General features: G+C 39.9%; 1 non-coding gene across 1 annotated transcript; it reads right to left on the bottom strand.

The window, feature by feature from the left end:
- Window positions 1-1,335: 1,335 nt before the first annotated feature.
- On the bottom strand, window positions 1,336-1,454 carry LOC145411753 (5S ribosomal RNA). The gene has a single exon (XR_013899455.1). It is a non-coding gene; the product is annotated as a 5S ribosomal RNA (ribosomal RNA).
- Between the last annotated feature and the right edge of the window lie 7,871 nt (window positions 1,455-9,325).

Genomic DNA, 9,325 nt, shown 5'->3' with positions numbered 1-9,325 from the left:
AAAGTACAGTAAATCAGTGTTACCCAGAGTTTAAAGATGGCAGAAATTAGCATCAGTGATGTGTCGTTGTGACGGTCAGCTGTTGGTAACACAGGTGTGTTCTGTGTTATCCCTGCTAAAACGATGGTAAGAAACGGTGCTTAGACAAAGCGTTATCCATACAAGCCCTTGTCCAGGTTGAAGAGATGTGAACGGAAGCTAATTGTAAACTACATTATGGCCAAGCTCGTTTCAACTTGCATTCACTTTTTTTTTTATCCTTTCTTTTCTTTTTATTTATTTATTTATTTATTTATTTTTTTGCTGAATTTATAATTCCTGTAAATTTTGCTAATAATTTCCAGTGCCCTTATTCCTCTGCGCAAAGTAAATAAAGCTTTTTGTGTATAATCTTACTCTTTTTTTTTTTTTCTGCCGGTAGGCAAAATACACTTTCTTCTTCTGTGCTCTTTTCCATTGCAAATTAATGTTAAGAAATGCACAGAAATTAGTGTGGGACAAATTGCAGCAGGGCTGCCATTAACAATGATGAACATTTTATGACGGATATCTTTCATAATCGTATTAATTTATTTATGACATTCAGATTCTATAGAAAAAACACGATGTTATTAAATATTGTATAATTCTTCTATGATACCCAAATTCTGTGGAAAAAGCATTTGTTACTAAAGAACAATAGTTTGGTTTACTAATGTCGAAGGTGGCGATTAGAGGACAATGGGTCAATTCGAACCCGAAACTCATCCGGCCCCAAAGCCGGTTGAGTTTCGGGTTCGAATTGATTAGGTTAACAGGAATGATCGATTTGTGATGGATTAACTCTGAAACCAAATCACCCTGAAAGTCTGATATCGTGGGTGGCCGCTTGCTATTTTTTGCGTTTAAAATTGGTGATGTAAAGTTAACTTCAAAATTATACATTTTAGGAAATTTTTAAAGCTATCATGATAATTACGTTACACTTTATTGGGGACAAAATACAACTGTAAATTTTATGCATGAGGCTTGTCCTGCAGTTTCCCCTGAATGTGACAGAATTCACTGAACTGGAAAGCCTTGCCAACGTTTCAGTAACTGGAAATCAAATAATTTTCAAAAGCAAATACTTTGGAATCAAATACTTCGTGATGATTTTTATTTCGTGTTATTTTTATCCATGTTTGTTTTCCCGACGCGTGCTGTTTCACTGGTGTAATGGCGGATACGCACTAAATCATTCATCCTTCATTGCCAGACGCCATGTATCCCAAACGGGGTGGCCAACGGCTTAGAGTTAATTGTTTTACAGGGAGGGGCACTAATCCTCCACCAACCCCACTTGACACGTAGGGATGCCAACAGCATCTGGTGTTCCCAGGCGGTCACCCATCCAAGTACTAACCAGACCCAACGTTGCTTAACTTCGCTGATCGGACGGGAAGCGGTGTACTCAACGTGGTATGGCCGTTGCTACGTAAATTTCCAAATTAATTTGGTTTTTCATTTCGGCGTGTTATGTAAAGTTTGGTAAGGTTAGGTTTTATTAGGCTAGGTTTATTTAGATAAGGTTAGGTTTTGTCAGATTAGAGTAGTCTAGATTAGGTTAGGTTTTGTTAGTTTAGTTTAGTTTTGATTAGGCTAGGTTATGAATATGTAAGGCTTGGCTAGTACAGCTGTAATAATAAATTTCGGTTGATATGAGGGAGTTTAAGAATATTTACTATTATCTTAAGAAACAAACGCAAGTGAATCTGAATGAACATTAAAAAAATTACAAGAAAACAAAATCAGCAGTAAACAATCATTCATCACCACAAATATGATATAAAACAGTAGGGGAGAAGAGGAATTCAATCGGTAAGGTACTTCTGTTGCTTAAACAAAACCGTATGAGCACCTATTTTAAAATAAAGCATCAGAGCTTGTGTATCAGTTCCTGGCAAACTTTATGACTGGGAGTAAATGTCTGTCGTAATTTTGTAATACGGCTCCAAGGATCAGCAGAAACAATATACAACTAGTGATACTAAGAGCACTAAAGTTAAGACTGTTGGCACTGGCGGTAGCATTCTACAGAGGGCAGTAGGTTGGCTCGGACTCAAAACTCGTTTGCCCCAAGTCGTTCCGTTTAGTTAGGTTAGCAGGGACGAAACGACTGGTGACGAATTGATCTTGGGGCCAATTTGTCCAAAAAGACCATCCTGGGAGGGGGTCATTTATCATGGTTTACTTGTAAAATTTATGAAGTATCATTCATATGATTAAGCTATAAATTTCTGCAAAAAAATAAACTAATTAATTTTAAAAAAGCTATGCCACACGGGTGTGGAAAGTAACTCCATTTTGTGCAGTAGTTGTGATAAGTGGGTGCATAAGAGATATAGTAGTATTACAGTAGAGGTATACTGCGAGGTAATGCTCGATTTCGTGTTTGAGGTGTGTCGAAGAGAGCAGGTGGAGATGTCAGGGGTGGAAGAACTGATCTTGCTGGTGAGTCTATTGAGTGTGTGGAAGCTTTTTTTTTTTTTTTTTTTTTTTTTTTTGCGGGACACATTATGCGCTGTAGGTGGGGCTAGGGTAAGGAGTCGGTGGGGAAAGTTCAGCGAATTGTTGCCTCTCCTGGCACTGAGAGGGCTCTCCCTCCGTGTTAAGGGATTTTTGTATGCGGTATGTGTTAAGGGTGTAATGGTGTATGGTAGTCAAACCTTGGCAATATAGGAATAAGATAGTCGTAGGCTCAAACGTACAGATATGAATGATTAGATAGATGTGTGGTGCGTCCTTGAATACGAGGCCTGGGGTGGTTAAGTTTAAGATTGAAGAGATGAGAGGAGGAACAGGACTGGAGTGTACTGGTGTAGTGGTGAGGAGGGACATTGATTGACTGACTGATTGTATTAAAATCTTGCAGCGCAACTGTCAGGGTCATATGCCGCCCGGTGAGGAGGGACAGAGTGAGATAGCTCCTGGATGTGGAGAGACTAGAGGATGACAGCTGGGTGTGGAAAGTGAGAGGTGTGACCATCAGGGATAAGGCAACAAGAGGCAGACCGAAAAAGACCTGGGACGAGGTCATAGAGTGTGACCTATGGGATAATCGTCGACAGTATGGAAGTGATTGCAAGATGAAATATGGTTCTGTATACATGGACCAGTATACTTTCCTGAAGTGAGTAGAAATCGTTTGCCGATGGCAAAAAAGAACTTAAATAGCACCATTGAATTAAAGGAGTTTTGCTAAATGTTATTATTTATTTTCCATAGTTATATAGCCATTCTTCAGTTGGATAAAGACGTTTGGATACACCAGTAATAACATTTTATTGTCGTCATCTCAAATGGGTTACCCCTTCTTAAACTCATTCATTGTGATGCTAAAACTAACGTATTTCATTTTGGTAAATCTGAAACTATTTTTTTGAGCAGATAGAAATCCTAATCTGTCAAGGAAGCGGTAAATTTAACGTTTTCACTGCGATTTTCATTAATTATATGCTTACAAACTCAGTAGAGAGGTCCATATAATTTTGAGTATCATTGCCAAATGGAAAACAGGATAAAATGAAAAAAACAACCTCGTAATGAAGGGCTTAAGGTGTCTCACCAGTAAATATAAACAAATCAGATGGCAGCCCGAGCAAATGAAGGATGCTAAAGGACTGAAAGCTATTAAAGATTTTTTTTTTTTTATCTCATCGTTGAGAAAATTCTCGAAAAATGAATAAAATCATTTGGCGGTAGGAAGTATATAGCCTAAAAACAACTTGCCAGCTGGTCGGTGGTGAACCTCCATGATTTCATAGACCAACATGAACATCAGTTCATTTCAGCTAAAGTTCTGATATCACAGTATCGGTCCAAAAAAGTTTTAAGAAGTTGCCCATCAAAGTAAGCTGTCAGGAAAGAGATTTATGTAAGCCCGATTTTTTTTGTGTTTATTTATTTATTTATTTTTTTACCATTTGAAGACGATGCTGTATATGTGGACCACTCTATAGTCAGTCATTATTTTATCGAATCGTTATCGCATTCAGAAGCACACATTTAATGGACATCCTTACAAGCAAGACAATAGCAACCAGTACCAATATAATGCCTCTTTTTTTATTCATACATTAAAAATGAACTAAAACAACAATTGTTTCCATGAGTAACCATTTTCATCTTTCTGAAGAAGGGAAAGGAGTGCAAGAGGAAAAGGACGAACGGTGAGAAAAGAGGAATGAAGTATGGACTCCGAAAGAGGCAGTGCAGGAACAGAAAACCCGGTTGTCAAGGGAGGAAGGGAACTGAGAGAAGTGTGACGGGAAGTAAGAAAAGAAAGGAGGTGGATGAGGGAAGGGACGAGGAGGATGGGTAAACGAGTAGGGTGAAGGGGAAAAATGGAAGAGAGAAAGGAGCTGCGTGAACAATGAACACAATTATGGTAACGAGAAACTTGACACTGTTTCTTTGTTACCAGAGACTATATAGTTGGCTGAGTAGTAGAGAGGGCACGTCAAAGGCCAGATTCAATATCCAGCTTGAATCGTTTTTATGCCTCACAAAGGAATGTTGAGGAAAATGGTATGAGAGCTGTCAAAGCAAGATGACTAACTTTGCGCAAAGCCTTTAAAGAATCAGCAATATTTCTTTGAAATTTCTAACATTTTCTATCCTTCTGTGAACCGCAATGAAACAAGCCATGAGCCAACAACTGACCACAGGTTAAGAACCCCTCTTATAGAGAAATAGTTCAAGCTCTGACTTTCACTGCCCTTACGAGAATACCGTGTTCACTGTTTGCTCTTGTTTTCCATCACATAATAATAGTGTGATTTACCCTGACACCTACTACCTGCAACAGTTGGCCTGGAAATTTACTGAAGCTATGAGTAGATTTACTGCGTTATACCAAAGGAGTAAATATGCCTAAATTCACTTTCCAGATTTGGGGACTGGAGGAAGCCACGTTGTTCTGAACCACTGGGTTGTGATGCGCATTTTAAGGGTATGTTTACAGTCTCATGTTGTCACTGTTGCTCGTGCTGCAGTAAGGTGACTGCAAAGGAAGACACAGTAGGTGACATCACAGCACAGTGCACAGTCCTTTCAATGGTAGTGGTACAGCCGTGATAGTGGGTATGTGAGAACTCTCTCGGATGTCTCTTCTCCCCCAAAAATAGTGCTAGATTTAAGGCGCGGTTCTCTATGATTTCCCCAGTTCCGTCAGTACCTCAGGAATGAATAAGGAGAACGAAAAATGTGTAGAGAGGCTTTATTTTTGGTAGGTCTGAATGCGTACAGAGGGCTAGAGTTACACGTTCGCCTCATAAGAAAGGCAGATAGGTTCTGCTATTAGCTACTGGTTATATAAATTTGTATATAGATATCGTGTAAATAGGCTCCATGTGTAATGCATATCTGGATATACTTATTTGAGTTCACACTCTGCACATTTCAATCTACATAGGATAATTATTTCATATTCAATGCTTACATAATACTAAGCAAAGTATGATAAATGAAGTGTTGGGAGGTACCAGAAGCTTTAGATAATAAACGTGAGATCACATTGTGTAAAAGGATGTATATATAGGTGGCTGGAAAAAATGAAGTTAGTATGGCAGAACTCTAACACAGAGGATTAAAAATATTAACCAGACAAAATATGCAAAGAACAGGTAGGGATTATAAATGGAAAGACGTACATTAGACTACCACCTTTTATGATGTTTATAGAGAATATTCCGGTACATGGCAAAGAGGAAACTATAAATTGCAATCATGGGACTTGAAGGTCTATTATTGGGTGGATTTAAGGGGGATCGGGGAGACTCTGAACGTAATGAAGGTGGAAGAAGGTTGCCGGGTGCAGTAAAATAAATTCATGAAGCTTCTAGACTCTTTATACTCTAATTTTGCCCAGATTGTCGCCCGTTTGTATCTTATTTAACATAGCTCAGGGGTAGAAAGGCACAGCGCTAAAGTTTAACATCCTTCCCATAGCAATTTTTCGTGACTGGTATCATATTCAAGTCATAATCTAGTGTTACAACCCAGCATTCAAGAAAGGGTGACGGTTCTTTTAAGCCAACTCAGAGCAGAAAGAGTGTAGTGCTAATGAGAAACTAGGGGAAATACTTCGGCAGTTTTTAGCATAAGTTTCGTGTTAAAGAAGAGGTTGTGTTATCTTGTATATTTCCAATTTATTCTTGCTCACCCCATAGAATTTTATTAAGCTTTGGAGACACATTAAGGGCTGAAGAGGTTAGGTTTGATACAGCCATTATTTACCTCTTCACTAAATGAAGTGTCCCTAGAGCTAATTAACATTATCTGGAGGTAGGACAAATAAGTATATAAAACGTCGTCGAACTGAAGGGATTAACAGGTACAAATTTAACTTGTCATTAAGGTCAGGTCTATACTTTCAGCTTCTCGACAACGTCAAGTAATGAAATGTGAACTCCGTACGTATACCGTCATAAAAAAAAAAAAAAAAAAAAATTGTGTTCTTGATCATTGGGAATTAAATCAACAATGAGTTCCACCTCCTCCATGAATAAATGTGTTTATATTATAACTAGATTCAGCAGAATTATTCCACACACATGTCACGAGTCGGCTAGTGACATTGGCTTTTGTGGGAAACCACGAACTCAAGTGGAATCCCAGTTTATCGTTCAGTTAACCGCTCATTCGGTCGGGAGTCTTTTCAAATCAATTTTTCATTGTGATAAGTGATCGTCTTTGTGTGAGACATTAGTGCTTCCGCTGAGCGATTCGTTTTGGGCGCGTTTCGCTCACTCTAGCCGTTAAAAAATGCAGCCATAGCGCTCCTTTCTTTCCCACGATTTAGCAGTCAAGTGTCTGTCGTGACGGAGTCAGGTTCTGTGCTCCAGCAGTGAGAGAGTGAGAGGTCAGCTAGCACCCAGACTCCACTAGACTACAGTTCTCCAGGCTCCCACCCTTCTTTGGTGATACACTACATTCATTGACCAGTATTTCCTTTTTGTATTTTCCTAGGTTTAAGAGTTTAGTTAAGTGTGCTGTTTCCTCACATGCTGGCCGGCTGCGCCGCATGTTGTTTTTTTTCTAGGCTTAAGAATTTAGCTTTTGAGTGAGTGAGTGCGATCTCTTTATTTGAATTTCATTTGAAATGTAACATTAAATTTATTTCTTTGTAATCAATAAATTTAACAGTTCTTTTTCTTGAGCTTAATGTAATATAAACTTGTGTTTCATTTCTCCACAATTAAGCTTATTTCCCTTATAGCTCCTAGCTTGCATAAACGTTTTGCCATTCATAACTAGTACTTAGGCCAGTCTTGTTGTATTAAGCTTAAAATCCGTTGTGCCTTCTAGGAGTTACGCATCAGCAAGAACCTGATATTATTAATAGTATTAGTTATTTATTGTCAGGGGTGAAGTAACTTTCTCCAGAGGCTAACAGTACTAATAAACAGCAATTGAGTAATTAGTCTCTGCTGTGTACTGCTGAGAAAGTTTATACATTCTCGTTCTGAGAGAGTCTCACAAGCGGCCCGGTATAAAGTAATCATTGCTTGATTTAGCAAGACAATTCATTGTCCCTGTTCTTCAGTATCATTGAGAATTATCATTTAAATAATTTTGCATATATTTTAAAAACCCCGTGACAATTGGTGACCTCGCCAGGATATTAACTCCTAGCTCTAAAGCTATTCACGAGATAATACTCACTCGTTCATATTTAGGTATTTATCATTAAAGTTTATAGGCACAAGTTTACTGGTGTTTACCGTTAATTTAGCAAGTGAATTTTTGCTTTATTAATCCACAGAGTACTTAACTCTATTTAGTACTTTATTCTTGGTAACGCCATACGATTTTATTCGCTCCTGGGAAGTCGCCGTACCCATTGCGTTAATTATTGAGTCTTCCCAGTCATTTGCATTTTTGCTTTATTCTTTGAAAGTTAAGTAGATAAGACTGGTCACCACTAGCTTCTGTCTGTATTCTTTACTTGTGGTTATTAGCATTCGTTTGCGAAGCAGCAGTCAGTACTCAGTTTCGGCTTGATTAGTAAATTAGCGTCATGGCTACCACCATATTTTTACAGGAAGCCAAAGATATGGGTCTTACGGACCCAACTGAAATTAAAGAGTACATACTCTCACGGCATAATCTGGAGCAGCAGCGCGAGAACAATGCCCATGAAGAGCGTAAGATTCAGCGCAAACACGAGCGAGAACAGCGCGAACACGAGCAGAAACAGCGCGAGCTCGAGTTGGAACAAGAGCGACAACAACATGAAAGCGAGCGAGAACAACATGAATATGAGCGTGAACAACGCGAGAGAGAACGAGAACACGAATGTGCCGAGCGAAAGCACGCAAAAAACATGAACTTGAAGTGCTGAAGCTCAAGCGAGATTCCTTTGCTTCAGACACGTCTGTTGCAGTTGGTCCAAGCTCCACGAGCGTTCTCCCTGCACATGTCCTGGCGACCCCACACATCAAGCTTCCTTCATACAAGGAAGGCAAGCGAATCGAGCCGCACATAGCTCGTTTTGAGGACATGGCAGACATGTATCAACTGGATGAAGCAGCTAAGCGGCCCCAATTTCTTAGTTTATTTGAGGGCCCTGCCCTCGATATTCTCCACAGAATTCGTGGAGACAATCTCATGTATGAGATGATGAAAGCTGCACTCATTAAGGCATATGGTCTCACAGTAGACGACGCCAAAGTTCAGTTCATGCGAGCTCATCTCCAAGACAAGGAGATAGCTGTTCAGTTCCTCGACAGTCTCACTGCTTACTTAGGTGAGCTGCGTACACAGCTAGAGAGGTCGTGGCCTGCTGAGCTCATAGCACAGCTTAAGATCTACCAGGTGAAAGATGCCAGCCAAATGGTAGAAAAGGCTGACGCATATTTCACTGCATATGGGTATCAAACTCGTAAGCAGCATACCTGGAACAGGAAAGCTGATAAATCTGGGAAACCGTCTCAGACTGAATCCCAGCAACAAGGCCATTCTCAGAATAATGGCCAAGGTCCAAAACCGCAGTGGAAGGACCAGGGGCAAAACACTCAGAAACCTGAGTGGAAGAGGTACAACAAGTACCTTAACCAGCAGCAGTATCAGCCACGCAACCGACCGTTGGGACAAATTTTTTCACCACCAGCTCAAAAGAGGCAGGAAGTGAATGCAGCCTTCATTCCTCAGCAGCAGCACGGTGGTCACGTCCCTACCAGTATGGGCACTCCCCCACAGTTCACTAGTCCCACAGTGACAGTGAACTCCCCTCCACAGATGGCCAATGTTCCATCTCCACAGGCAGTGAGTACGACCCCTCAAGTATCAAATTCTCAGGGCA

Source organism: Coenobita brevimanus, chromosome 90 (genome assembly GCF_032717465.1).
Source record: "Coenobita brevimanus isolate Jiangsu-jjx chromosome 90, ASM3271746v2, whole genome shotgun sequence".
Classification (NCBI taxonomy): Eukaryota; Metazoa; Arthropoda; class Malacostraca; order Decapoda; family Coenobitidae; genus Coenobita; species Coenobita brevimanus.
Note: the sequence above shows the minus strand (reverse complement) of the source record. Positions and strands in the feature narration are given on the sequence as shown.